General features: G+C 40.4%; 1 protein-coding gene across 1 annotated transcript in view; it reads right to left on the bottom strand.

The window, feature by feature from the left end:
• Positions 1 to 14,681, bottom strand: part of LOC104472465 (glycine receptor subunit alpha-2) — a gene marked incomplete at its 3' end in the record, with an annotated part of 50,244 nt that overhangs the window by 32,993 nt on the left and 2,570 nt on the right. The gene's annotated exons all lie outside the window — the stretch shown is intronic.

Below are 14,681 nucleotides of genomic sequence, written 5' to 3'. Positions count from 1 at the left end.
AGGGGGAGGGTAGCAGAGCTTGTTGGAGGTGGCTCGTTAATAGTCAGTTCTGAAAGCAGCTGGGGTTTTAGCAACCATTTCTCCTCAACCAAACTGAACAGCCTCCAATGTCCAGCACAGCTCTTATGTGACCTGCAACACAGCTAACCCCTGGAGGGCTCTGCTCTTGCAGCTGCAGTACTACAGTCACCAGAATTACCACTTCAAGAGCTTGCCAATGCATCTCTTCACCGCCCTGTGGCACATCCCTGTAAGTCCCTGGAACACCTCAGCTGGCCGTGATCATTAGGCAGGAGCAAGCTGTTTTTCATCCTAGCTTCCTCCCTGCTCAGAATGAGGCAGGCAACGTAAGGACTGGAGAAGTACTATCAAAGGCAGCTTAGCCAGTCCTGTGGCCAGGGACCATGGATACTGGGCCAGGGGGAGAAAGGCAGCTTTGATGTACTAGTAAAGTTCCTCTGAACCACAGGGATCCTGCAGCTACTCCAGAAGCAGTGCAACTTGTGCACTTGTTTCCAAGGATCTGTATAGTGCATAGTCCAAGCCTTGATGAGAAAATTCACAGAATTTAACAAGTTTGCTTAAGGTTCTTGTAAGAAAGCAGGAGGTAGATCACAGGTAGTCTTTACTGCAAGTACCTAGGTAAACCTTCTCTATTTCTTTATTATTCTGCCTTTGGGCAAAACCAATGTTTTCCTCCATTTAAACGTCATCGTCTCATTAGAGTGTTAGCAGCAGGGGAAAAGTATCAGCCACAGGAGGCAAAATTAATGACACCAGAGCAACACAAGGTTTACAAATCCAGGTGACTTTTCTTGTTGGGGAGTAATGCCTTTCATTTATGAGGTTGTCTCTCTATGTGATTTCCATGGAGTGCATCACCCTTACTCCCTACGTATAATCATGCCCTGTACACAGATAATTCCTTCTTCTTTAGAAGAATTCACCACAATACAGTGTACCACAGAAATTATTATGCCTATGTGACTTTTATTATTCATTGATGACAATCATACCTACTAAACAAGCAAACAAAACCTCCAAATGCCAAAAAGAACCACAAGGGCAGAGATCTCAGGAACCTCTGAAATACAGTAATTGTATGGTACTTTGCACTGATGCAATTTGTTGCAAAAATCAAATAAAGACAAAATTATTGTTCTGCTTCATCAAGCTAAAACCAGCATCCTCTAAAAGTTCATCTGTCATATACAATAACTTAGCTTGCTGAGAATGTCGTATTTCCTGGTGGGAAAGTGCCAACAGTTTTGGGTGCTTACCGTTGCATCTGAGACTCAGAATCCTATTCTGTGAAATCAATATACATTTATGATCAACAGAATAAGACTAAGAGCCACAAAGGCACTTACAGACCCAGAGCAAGACCTGCAGAAATATTTAGGTGTCTAAATCCTTTTTAGAACTCTCATTCCCACTGAAATCACTGAGCCCATATGCTACCAAGTATCTGAGGAATGTATGTCAGCAACACCACTTATGGCAATGGTGTTTACAGACTGGAGGAGACACAACATGCCCTACCCAAAGCAGGCGAGAGATAGAGGCAACACTGAATGGAATCATCAGGAAAGTATTACAGATAGAGGGAAGTACAATTTTTCCCTGGTTCCAGCTGCTTGTTTCCAGAAGTGCACATGCAGGCACACACACAAATCTAGATAAACAAAACGTCATCAAAAGAACTCTTCTCTTACATCAAGATTTAAGTTGCTTCCCTTCACTTGGTTAACTTGAGAAAATACCTGAGCAAAAATCCAGCCTTATGACATGGCCTGGATATAAGAAGGGCATGTCACGTTCCAAAGTTGAAAGCTCTTGCTCGGCAAAATATCACTGACAAGTCACAAGGCAAATACTTCAGTGATTATCAGATCCAGGTGATTACAGAATGAGTCACAGAAATAAAACGTCCCTGGAGTAAGTACAGCTAACACCATCTATATATGTGCATTGACATAGTCTGAGGTCAAACAGCGAGTAATCAATTTCTGAAGTGGTGAGTATTCAGCTGTGGTACTATTCCTGAATATAACACGTCTCATGCCAGTAAAATCCTATCAATGTTTCATGGAAGGAGATTCCCTGCTAAGATGCACTTTTTTGTGCCTTAAACCACTTGTGAAAATTGTTGGATCGGCATGCTTTACATTCAGTGAATGCCTTTGTCCACAGACCCAGCTCTGGAAGTGGAAGGTAAGTCTCACACTACAAAACCTCTTCAGTTCTGCATTTGGCATTACAGGATAGTCCACATGATGTGTTCATTCTTCCCTGCCTCTTTCTGCTGAGGCTGATAACAGAAACATACATTACTGTCAGCTCTGGAGTGCAGTGGGATATTTCCACACAGGTTATCTAATAGACACTGCACAAGAACAATTTTCAGGCACTATTTTATTTCACTCCACAAGCCAGGAGTTCAGAATTGAAAAGCCCTTTAAACCAGTTGACATGCTCCTGATTTACCCAGCTAACATGAGTTAGTCTACAAATATATAGTCATAGCAGTCACAATGGATTGCACAAATGCACTGGAGCTGGCTTTCACATAGGTAGTTTGAGGGCTGCTACTGATGTAGCCATGGCAGGCTGGAATTCACTGGAGGCCATTAACCTCAGGCATTGCAGCTTGTGCTGAGCTCTGTATCATCTCAGTGCGGCACAGAGCACCTCTGAGCAAATTACTTGAAAGCTAACTCAGGTATTTCTACACAAGCCTCAGTCACACTTGTGACTGAGTGCAGCCGGTCCCAGAGCTAAAGCCTTCCGTGTGTAAATGAGTCTGTGGAAATGAATCTAAAAAACAGTGAATCAGAAATCTTACAACCAGGAACTTCCAATTGGAACGACATGCCTACAGTGCAAAGTTACCTAGTACTTATGTCAGCTTATTTGAAAATATTCAAATAAATGCTTTGATTCTTTATATGTCCATCAAACTAGGTTTTTTATTTTGGTTTGGTTTGGTTTTTTGTCAGCTCTGCACTCTTCTTTCAAATCTTCCTATTCCAAGCCGTGACAAGCACTTCACTGCAAGGTTCTCTTTCTGAAGTCTTCCTTCCTCCAATGCAATAGAGCAGTGGGTAGTATTTGGGGAAATGGAATTGTTTGCTTTTCTTAGGACATGAAAAAATCCAGACACCTACTTCTTTTCTTGTCACAAAACAGTGCTCACTCAAGTGAGCAAATGCCAAGGCAGAGGCTCTCAGCCTCTCTGGGGGCAGGTAGCAGAGATGCTCCCCACACCTGATACTGAGAAACTGCTTGGTTGCTTTGCATTAATAAAGACAGAGTTCTTTGCTGCTGATCAGCATGTGAACTGCATAATGTGTGCAGAGACCTGGGACACTCCTGATTGTGGTTAAATAAAAAATGGTATTATGTCTCTAGTCATAAAATCTGCACTCCAGCACAGGGTCAGTCAAACTCCTCCTGAGTAATCTTGTTTTTAATAATGTGTCACGAAGTCAGTGTTACCAACCCATCTAAGGGACCACACATAACCATAAGGTAAAAAATGTTCCCTGAGAAGAGAAGGCAGGAGGGAAGATCTACTTAAAGACGAAAAAAAAAAAAAAAAAAAGGATTAATAATAACACTGAAATGTTGTTAACCAGTCTAGGCTTTTATTTTCAGTCAGAATGAACTGTTTCATTCTGCTTGGCATGCTCACCTCAAAACATTAAAACAAACCAAAAAAAAAAAGGTACTGTGTTCCTTTCTCTCTAAATATTTCTTACTTTGTTCCTTCTCTGTGATTCTGATCTTGTGCTACAGAAATTAATAGAAGCTCAGTTATAAGCATCAGTAGGCACGGTTCCAAATACAGGGCCTCTCTGTGTGGCCACAGAGAGGTCTCAGAATCAATTTTACTTCCTTTTTTTTTTTTTTGTTCCTCTGAGCTTGGACATTAACTTCATCTCAAAATTCTGCAAGTTTTTCCTCTATTGTCTCCATTATGTTTCTTGCTTTATTATCAGAAGACATATGCAAAACTTGAAGAAAAAAAAAACAGTTTGGGTGACTAACATTACTGAGCAGACTGATTTATGGCTGCTAGGGAATTATACACCAAATGGTACATGGGACACAGGTGAACAATGGGATTTAGACAAAAGGGATGGTTCAGGCATAGGCACAAATGACAACAGAAATGGTCAGGAGCTGGTATGGATGGCAGTCTGCAAGTGGTCGGAGACACACAGACCCATATACTCACCACATTTAGCACCAATAAGACAAAATTTTCCCTCTCTTTTGAAACCTTTCACATTTTTTACCTCCTTATATTTCAACTCGTTTTGATACAATCTGTGGAGAATATTACTTTGAAATTAATTCCTCCCTCCTGACTCTCAGCTTCAATGCTCCCGTCAGTTGATCTGTTTCATGTTTACCTTGGCCCCTTATCCATCCCCTTCACACATCCTCTGTCCCTTTGGGAACCTCCTATGTGGTCTCCCACATCCTGAATACCAAAAAGCATCTGTCTTTTAACTGTAAGACATCCTTAAGGCACTTTTTGGGTGTCTTTCACCCGCAATTTTTTCAGTCATCAGTCCTTCCTACACATAAAATGGCTGGAAGAATGGGAGAGGGAAGGAAAACTCTTCACCAGCCTAGAAAATAAGCATCTTATAAACTGAATGGCTTACTTTTTTTTAACGATACCGAACTAGCTCTTTGATGCAGGATGTTCACTGCGTTGCTCTGAGGAGCATCACATGGCTTTCACGTAGGCTCAGAGTTCTGCTGACATAAAGCATGACACAGGGTCAAGGCATCTGGTCTTTTTCTGGTTTCTACCACCAATAGTCATACTAAGTAGAGTCTTCTACAAAGTCACCCAATAGGGTGAGTCACCAACAGGCCTGAATAGAATCTGTCCCTAATTATCTATAACTTTGATAAGTCAATGTTTATGTATTTTATTTTTTAAAAAAGAGTTAAAATCTGTTTTTAACAGATTATGTGTGCTTTACCTCAGAAGTGTGACAAAACCAAAATTCTCAGGGGCATAGAGCCAAAGAGCTGCAAAACTATTCTCAAGAGTATAGAGCCAAAGAGCTGTGAAATTCTCCCAGATGCTTATTCTCAGGATGGCTTCTATAACCAGACTGACCAAAGGTTTTAATGCCTCAGGCTGCTCCATCTGATGGGATACCACTGTCAGGAAAGGAAAATTGCTGCAGTCTGAAACTCATGTGGAGTGGCCACACCTTAATTTTAGTTTGGCATAGAGAAGAGTATGTACATGTGTGTTTATGCACAGGCAACAGGCTACATTCACATCTGGTATAAAAGGAGTTTTTTAATATGGTCTTGGTTTGGCCCCATACATGCAATTTGCATGTATCTCTTCGACAACTACTTTAAATTGCAGTGAGAGAATTTATAGCAGCATTCCGGCCAAAGTGTTAGTTACTTTATTTATTATTTAGGACTAATTTTTTATTAGACATTGTAAACAGCACAAGAAGAAAGAGAAATCCTTATAAGACAGTTTTATAGCCTAAGACAAAGACATAAAGACAGCACACACTGGGAACGTAGTCATTAGAGGCAGCCTAACATAATGATTATTGATCTGGTGAATTTTAATCCTAGGTTTTCCCTGACTAACTATAGTGGTTTAAGGAAAGCATTTAGACTCTTCTCAGCTATATTTTCCCAAGTAGAAATGCAAGGGAGATAAAACACAGTCACGGTCCCGGAATGGAAGAAGAATGAGTTTGTTCATGCGATGTGTATCAACTGAGTATCAGCTACTGTTCTTTAACGGGAAGTGCCACAATTCAGCTAGTCACAGATGTGCCCAATTGCTTCCATGCAGTCCTGGGCTTTGGAGACAGAGAAACACACAGGTAGAGATTACTAGCTTTCAGAAAAGGGCGTCATATCACTGCTGTACTTCCCTGGACTTCCCACTGTTTGCTATAGCCAACGAGTTGCAGCGTCTGATGCTTTGTTGCATAACACCCAGGCCCCTGACGGGGAAACCCCAGGGCCTTTTACAGTCCGTGGGCAGAGTACAATGCTTCAGGACAGTGGGGTACCACTTGCAGAGAGCAAATGATTCACAGTGGGCTCTTCCGGGCCCTCCTGAAATGCTACTTCTCATCAAGGCTGAGGTACCTCATTTGCGATCCACTGCTCAGACCATTCCCTACCAAGTCAACACATACAACCTTACTTTGAAAAATCAGTCAAGAATTTTAGTCTTGCATTCCCAAATGCAGCTAGTTTTACACCCAATAACAAAACATTGAGAGATTTCAGGCAGAAAATGTCCTTTCTAGGATCTTCTACACCTGCCTTAGATTGAAGAGATGCAAACTTGCACCTCCTAGGCTACAAGGCTATCGTCTCCTTGGAAAACAGGGCGGGATATCTCTCACTATCACCTATTCAGAGGAGATGGGATTCATCCTGAAGTGCAGCTATGGTTACTTTTACAAATATTTGATATGTGTGGATAGCCTACTGAACCCAGTAAGCTGTGCAGGAAAGCACTTAGGATATGGCACTGGGAGAAAGAGAGAGAAAGTGCACTCATGCACATTTGTACTTTAGTGGTTGGGGTATTTATCAGGAAGAGTGAGAGAATGTGGCTCTCAATCCTTGTTCTTACAACGTTTTCTGTAACAGTTACACCAGCTGCCCCTAAGGTGTAATGGCTACAACAGTCACTTCTGTACATCACATCAGAACAGTCTAGAGTAAAGGCTCTCCCCTCTCAGACAAGCAGCTACACTGCAGAGTGAAAAAGCTTAGTTCCCCTTGTATTTTCTCCCTGTCTTTGTGAAGTTTGAATTCTCTGCTGCAAAATGGGCCACTCAGAATTGTCTATAGTCCTTTGGATCAGATACTTGAATCCTTTAAGCGGAGGGGAAACTGGACCAAAAATCTGCATATTTTAGAGGAAGGCAGGCCACTCATAGACACTGGTTTGTGTTTGTGGGGTTTTTTTTAAAGTGATCACAGATTCACGCTGAGAAGACATGGACCTGTAAGAGCAAGTCCAGAGGAGGGCCAGGAAGGTGGTCAGAGGGCTGGAGCACCTCCCTTACGAGGACAGGCTGAAAGAGTTGGGGTTGTTCAGCCTGGAGAAGAGAAGGCTCAAGGGAGACCTTATAGCAGCCTTCCAGTACCTGAAGGGGGGCTACAGGAGAGATGGGGAGGCAGTCTTTGTGCCTTTTATTTAAGGACTGTAGTGTAAGGACAAGGGGTAATGGTTTTAAGCTGAAAGACAGTAGATCTAGATCAGACTAATATCTGAAAATTTTTTACTGTGAGGGTGGTGAGGCGTTGGAATAGGTTGCCCAGGGAAGCTGTGGAAGCCCCATCCCTGGAGGTGTTCAAGGCCAGGCTGGATGAGGCTTTGAGCAACCTGGGCTAGTGGAAGGTGTTCCTGCCCCTGGCAGGGGGGGTGGGACTCTGTGATCTTTAAAGTACCTTCCAACCCAAACCATTCTATGATTCTATGATTCCGTGATTTTATTAATCCCTTTCCTGCAAAATATAAGGCAATCTCTGAGACACCTGGTCCCTACAGGGAGATGATGGTGGAGCAGTGCCTCATCGGAGAGCCTGGATTTGGCTTAGGAGTAAGGTGGGTGCTAAGCAAGGCAGCCTGCGGCAGTTCTGGGCATACCCAGGAGCAGAACTGAGAAAACTGAGGAAATTTGAAACAAAACAGTAATGCACTCCCAGCTTTACACAGTAAGTGGATGAAGGATTTCCGGGGCAGGAGTTGTTCGTTTGTGGACTTATATTCTGTCTAAGTCCTGTTATAAAAGCCTCCTTCTTTTATTGGCTCATGAAGCCTTTATGCTTCCACTCTTCCCAGTTTCTGACAAATAGCTGAGACATAAGGAGCAATCAATGTGTCTTCATGCCCTTGCAATACCTGAGGATTGCTGGTAGCTGTCAGAGTTCAGGTAAGCCACTAGGCTGCTCCCTTATAAGTAGCTGAATGCTTGGTGAATGGCACTTCTCTCTCATGAACTCAACTGCTCAGATCTTGCATGCTTTCCAGAATCAGACCCTTTATATTTCTGTACATTTTTAATTTTAACCATGGACTTGGTGTTTATGACATTGGCAGGTCACTATTTATGCCAGACATTGTGTACCCTTCATCTTATAGCTGTATCGGACCCTGTACGACCCTGCCTGCATCATTCTGGGGGGTTCTTCTCTGCAGACTGTGACATTCACTCATTTCTGTGAAAGATTGTGAAATGCCTATTTGGAAGCTAAACCATCAAACATACATTTGCTGATGACTTAATCAGAGATTTATATTCATATTTCCAGAGGGAGGAAAAAAAAAGATAATGAGTTTGTCTAATAAAACTGCACATTTCTGCTTGATGTACATATATTCCTAGTTACTATATCACCACATGTAATAGATTCGCAGTTTATAAAAATGTATATTTACAGAAAATTAAGTGTACATGTTTTTATATATTCTACATATAAACTGCGTGTTTTCTAAGACAGCCAAGACACAATATGCTTAATGAGTGACCCTAAGGCATTGACTTCAACTGTATAGAAAATTTAAATCTAAGCATGACACTGGATGTGATGGAAACTATACGATTAAATTAGAACACAATCAGAACAATAGTATCTCCTGTTTTGATATCAAAGGTCTTTGGCTCTGCTTTGACATTTGTTTTTCATAAATTCCCTTGGCAGTTTATGCAGCAGCAGATCAATACTCCATGACAACAGACAAATCCATCCATATCTCTTAATTAAATCACTGGTTCTGAATAAAGGTAACACACCAATATGATATGGATCACTGTGGCTAACTTCTTAAATATAAAAGAAGAACAGGGAAACATCTTCAGCTTGGATGCCACATGGCACTGGTTGGCTTGTACTTATACTGCTGCATGCTCACAACCTTTCTGACTTTGGAGGGAACTGGCTGCAGGAAGCTCAGAAAGAAATCCAGGGAATGAGCAAACAGCTAAGCAGTGTAGATAATCAGGGAGTCTGCTTGAGTTTGTTGTCTGACCCCATTTGTCTAGAAACCCAGGCATAAACTAACTGGCTATGCAACTCCCCCAGCTTACTCATGTCCTGGGAAAGAATCTGAAATTAAAGAAAGAGGGGAAGAAAGATGAGTTCCATAGCTCTCTTTACCATCATTTTTAAAAGAAACACAATTAAAAGTATTATTAAAGGAAATATTTTCCTGTGAGGGTGGTGAGGCACTGGAACAGGTTGCCCAGAGAAGCTGTGGATGCCCCATCCCTGGAGCTGTTCAAGGCCAGGCTGGATGAGGCTTTGAGCAACCTGGTCTAGTGGAGGGTGTCCCTGCTCATGGCAGGGGGGGTGGAACTTGATGATCTTGAAGGTCCTTTCCAACCTGATTCTGTGATTCTATAAAAGTATCCTTGCATAATTGCAGCAAAAAGGTTTCTGCATTAAAACATTCATACCTAGTGCAGGGGCTGAACATAATTTCCTTAGCTACATTTCTGTAGTTGAAGAAAAATAAAACAAAACAAAACAAACCCTGTATACTGTGGGTAAGGATCACCATGCAGCATCTAACTGTGCAGTGAGATGTGTGTACACAGCTTCATCCGAAAACAGCATGAAGTTGTAGATGTGTTTCAAGGCAGAAGATAAAACAGAAGCATGTCTCCCTAATAATGGATGCTTGCACACCTCAAGCAATGTCCTAGCCACATTCAAAAATTGGCCAGGTACCTCACTTCCCCTATATGAACCTTCTGTCCATGCCCTACAACGTGAATGCACTGATAGTGTGCACTTCCTTACTTCATGTTGTTGTGCCTGAATGGGATTTGAGTTTCCATCAGGCATGGCCCCCTGACACTTTGAACTGTGTGGAAAATAGCCCAGTGCAGGATATTCACTGCATCTGACTTCATGGCCAGTAATTACTAGCAACTGAAGTCTGGCTTTGGGAAGGTTGTTAACCACTGGAGAACAAATCACTGCAGTCCAGCAGCCTATCTTAGGTATGCTTTTCAACCTTTTACATGTATTTACAGGTTGTTTTTCCAACACGTATTTATTGTGAAGTGTCATGTCTAGATTAAGGTCTATTTCTGCAGAGAGTTTCTCTTCTTAGCACGTACATAGAAGCTGCTTTTATTTATTAAGCCTGATGCCATTAATTTCACCCTTAAATGTCATTCAGTGGTTTCCATTCATGCTTTTTTTAAACATTTCATTACTGGTCAACTCAGGGGCAAAATAAGTAAGCAATGGGCTTGAACATATGGGAAAAACTGACCCTTGCCGCCAAGGAGTTAAAGTATTAAAGTGCATAAGCCATTTCCTGTAACAGTTGTCAAGCTAATTTTCAGTAAATTACTTAGTCCCTGTGTTTATTATTCAGATATAAACCCACTGACTTGGCATGAAAATGACATTACACTACTGTAATCACAGACTAATCTTTTACAACTACAGTCACTACACCCCCAAATTGCATCCCTCTAACAAGACTCCTCTGGGTTCAGGAACGACAGCTTTTTAGCAAGTTAATTCACAGCATCATCCAATGATGAGCGTAACAATAATGGGCACTGTTGCTGCATGCCTCCATGTAACTCCATAAAAATCAGAATATTCTTTAGCAAATAAAGACTTAATGGGAAAGAATGCACTTAAAATTAAATTCAACACAAAGGAAAATTACTATCATCTTCATTGTGAACTTTTTCCGTTCTGAAAGATAATACACTTCTGGAGCTTTTGGTGACAAACTTTCCTTCTCTCCACCAAGTGTATGACAGCCAGCCTACTACTTAAAGTATTTGGCCTAAAGGACATAGTAGTGCCTACAGATAGTTTTCTGTATCTGATGTTTTCTAGCTTATGTTTAGCTTTTAGTGAGTCTAGAAGGTGAAGGTGTTAAAAAGTGGAAATAATTTAGTAACCTCTGAAGGTCAACACCTGCTAGGAAATTTTAGATTCAGGCTGACTTTCCATTAGCCCCATGTCTCATGTTGTCATTAAGTTGTAGATTGATCCCTTGTGTCACGGCATTGCACACAGTGTTCTTGAGGGAGCTCATGCTGAATATAGGCTAATCTAAATACCACTTCATTGTCTCTGGTTTCTACCAGTGAGAAAGTCCATTCTTGACTAGTTTTATAACACAGGTGTCCTATGCTGCTGTTTCTGGTTTTGCTGAGGAAAGTAAAGTGAGCAACAGAGAAAGTAAAAGACTTCACTCTGATTTGTTGTTGTTGGGTTTTACCATTAACAAATGTAACATTAATATTAGTTGGATATTAGTTGGATAAAAACTACATCATGCAGGTTTCACTTTCTATTATTTTACAGAAACCATGCTCAACTGATGTTGAAATTGAAGAAGAAACAGCAAATCAACTCCTGGGACCACAAGCGTATGTCTACTGTTCACAGACTCTCAGGGACTTCAATTAGTGTTAAATTGCAGTCTTCATATTTACATTTAAAAGTATTCCCCTCTGTGTCCTTACACAAATTATTAGCCTATTCAACTTCAGTAGAAGATAAGTGTAGATGAAAAAGTATGCATCAAGTATCTGACAGAGAGTGATTAAAGAAAGGCAATTTTAGAACTGTCACGTTGACACTTCTGTCTGGCTGTTCATCAGGGGGAGAGTCCCTCTCAGTATCTGATCATTTTGTATCCGATCACTTGGTCTGTCAAGAAGAACCAGAAATCTGCTCCTCTGCTTTCATACATTTGTATAAGACAGAAAGATTTAAAAAAATAATAATAATAAAAAAGAGTATTTTTCAGTATACAGTACTTCTGTAAAACAAACAAACAAACAAACAAAAAACCCCTGTTGTTGATGTCTAAACATTTATATATTCACCTGTTGCTCTCCCACTATCTTCCTCAATTTACAATTGGCAAGAGCAAGTTATGGAAAAGCAATAACTAATGATGAAATGCTCCATCGGGATAAAACACCTTGTTCCAGTAAGTAGCATTTTCCTCTCTCTTTAGAATGTGGAGCCTTTATTCCACAAACTAATCAAATAGCTGCTGTTTTCCAGTAATTCAGACTATTCATAAAAGTATATTTAATTATTGTATAAGCAGTGGCATAAGATAAAAGGATTCTACTCAGTAGCCTTTGCATGAAATCAGACTTTTCTGACACTTTAAATTGCCTACGGTGGACTCGGAGAAAGCTATGTAACTTGTCTAAAGCAGAAAAGCTAGACAGATGCATGAGTAGTGGCACAACTATCCTGATCCACAACTTCTTTTGTGGAAGTGCAGGAAACAAATATTAACTCCAGGCTATATGGAAAGCCAGATAGCAGATCCCTAGTTTAAGCCATTGTTCCTGCAGACCTCTTCTGTTGCCTTAAAATACAAAAAGTGTTATAAATTAGGTAATCATTTAATATTTTATACATCCATCCATTTATTTGACTTTTAGTATCAGTATTGTACAATAGCCCCTATCCCCAAAGAGATTTCAAAAAGACTAATGATTGTTAGAAACTGCAAAAATTTGTACTATGGTCACAATAGACTCAATAAAAAAAAACATCTTTATAATACCTAACTCCATGCAAGACATATTTATTTGCAGTGGTAGTTCTTATTCTTTAATTGGAAAAAATATACAATATGAAACAACAAGCATTTTCAATTTTTTAAAAAGTTAACAAGACTTGGGCAACTAGAATATGGGTGTGCATCATATTGACTAATATAAATGGTTTTCAGCTGACAAGGTTTTGACTGGTGATGTTCAAAACCGCATGACTTAACTCTCTAGTTCTGAACTCTGAGATACAAAATAACCTTCAAAGGAACATCGCAAAGAACATGAAAACCTTTCAGACCTTTCAAAAGACTGAGAGCTCTGGGAAAGCTCAGAGACGTGAAGTTATGAAAAAAATGCTGAAGATCTGTTTATCAGTTCAACCTGCTGAAAAGTACCATTCTGCTCTGGAAAGGGACTTAATAAAGAAAAAGAAAAGGCAGAGCATTTTCCATTAAGTGTTCATAGGTGTCATAAGGCAGCAGCTTCACTTTGGGAACACAAACCAACCGTGGGACTTGAAGGGCAGCAGGGTCTGTCAAACAGCTCAGCATACGCCATACAACATCCTGCACACCATACCTGCTCTACCCTCTTGAACATGAGGGGAGCAAAGCTGTGAATCTGTCTCCTCCTCTCCTCCTGTGTTTTTCATGAAATAGTTTTAGACACGTACTGGGGAGTGATAAAGAGCTGTCTTTAAGTTTGTCCTATGTACAGGGACTGCTGCTATTTCTGGTTTTACCTGAGCTACAAGAGATGAAGCAGAAGTCTTCTTTCAGTGTCCTTGTCACATAAGGGGCAAGAATAAGTTCTTAATGATTGGTACATTGCTCAGTTCAGGCAATTTCTGCCTTTGTTTGCATTCTCTAAAACTTCACTGATACTCATGCAAACACACAAAATGAACGTGAGAGCCTAATGCAATATTACTTACTACAAGCTAATGTAGACTCCAGTTCAGGGACTCATTAAACATTCTGAAAAACTATTATGAAAGTAAAACTTAGGACTTCCTCGACTAGAGTTTTTTTAACTTGTCAGCTTTCAAACCTTTGGATCTGAAAGCTGTGCTAGGTTCCTCCTCACTCAGGTATAGGAAGCCATCAAAAAAGTCACTTTGTTGCAAATCTTGTAACTTGCACATGTGGAACAGAGAGAAGAAACCAATCTTTGATCTAAATTTAATTAAACGCTTTTCTCATTGATGTGTGAGATTCTTCTTTCCTAGCCGTTCATTCACTGGCTAAGAAATGACTGTTTTCTTCCAGTCGCTATCAACTTACACAGCACTGATAACAAGGCTCAGTTTGGAACAGGAAACAAGGAAAACATTTCAGTGACCAGTGCTGATAGATATGAGTGCAAATGCACATTGGCATGAGAATTTTTAAGGAAGGAAGCATTTTATTACTTTTCAAAGTAAAACCACATTCTGAGTTTTAAACTGTCATAGAAGAGCCAGTTTTGGTGGAATTATAGGGATCTCCAGAAATGCTAAATATTTGCAGTCAAAGCTTCTCTCCCAACTCTTTTCTTTCCAAGTCACAAGACATTCTGTGCTCACTTCCATAGGAATTTACAGGACTACAACAAGGAACGCTTGCTGTGAATAGTAATAGTTGCAAAAGAAGCACCCAGTCCACAGCCTTCTTTTGTGCTGGAATTTTGGCGATGACCCTCCACAACTCAGTCAAATTTTGGAAGAAAAGGGGGAAGTCATGGAAGTGCAAAACAGAATATGATTTTTATATTTTGTAAGGATCCTGAGAAATTGGTTCTTATCATTCAATCAACATTCACAGGATAAAATCTTCTGTGCACGTACATTGTGTCTTATCTTCCTACTTTGGGGAAGAATGTTTTACTTTCTTCAAGTTGAATGAAAGACCTTTTCTTCAGACATTGCTATAAAGAAGACAACAGCTCAGCACAGAAGTGTTAAAGAAGTTGTCTTCATGGCTTAAAAATTACAGGAAGAAGTAATCTCAATTGCTCTTAGTGTGGAACCTGGAATCCTTTTTACTACATGGAATCAGTAAGGTCTTCAGAAGCAACCTCTGGCAGATAAACATTATTGTCATATTAAAAGAGCGG

Source organism: Pterocles gutturalis, unplaced genomic scaffold (assembly GCF_000699245.1).
Source record: "Pterocles gutturalis isolate BGI_N339 unplaced genomic scaffold, ASM69924v1 scaffold1022, whole genome shotgun sequence".
Lineage (NCBI taxonomy): Eukaryota > Metazoa > Chordata > Aves > Pterocliformes > Pteroclidae > Pterocles > Pterocles gutturalis.
This window is presented reverse-complemented; position numbering and strand designations above follow the sequence as displayed.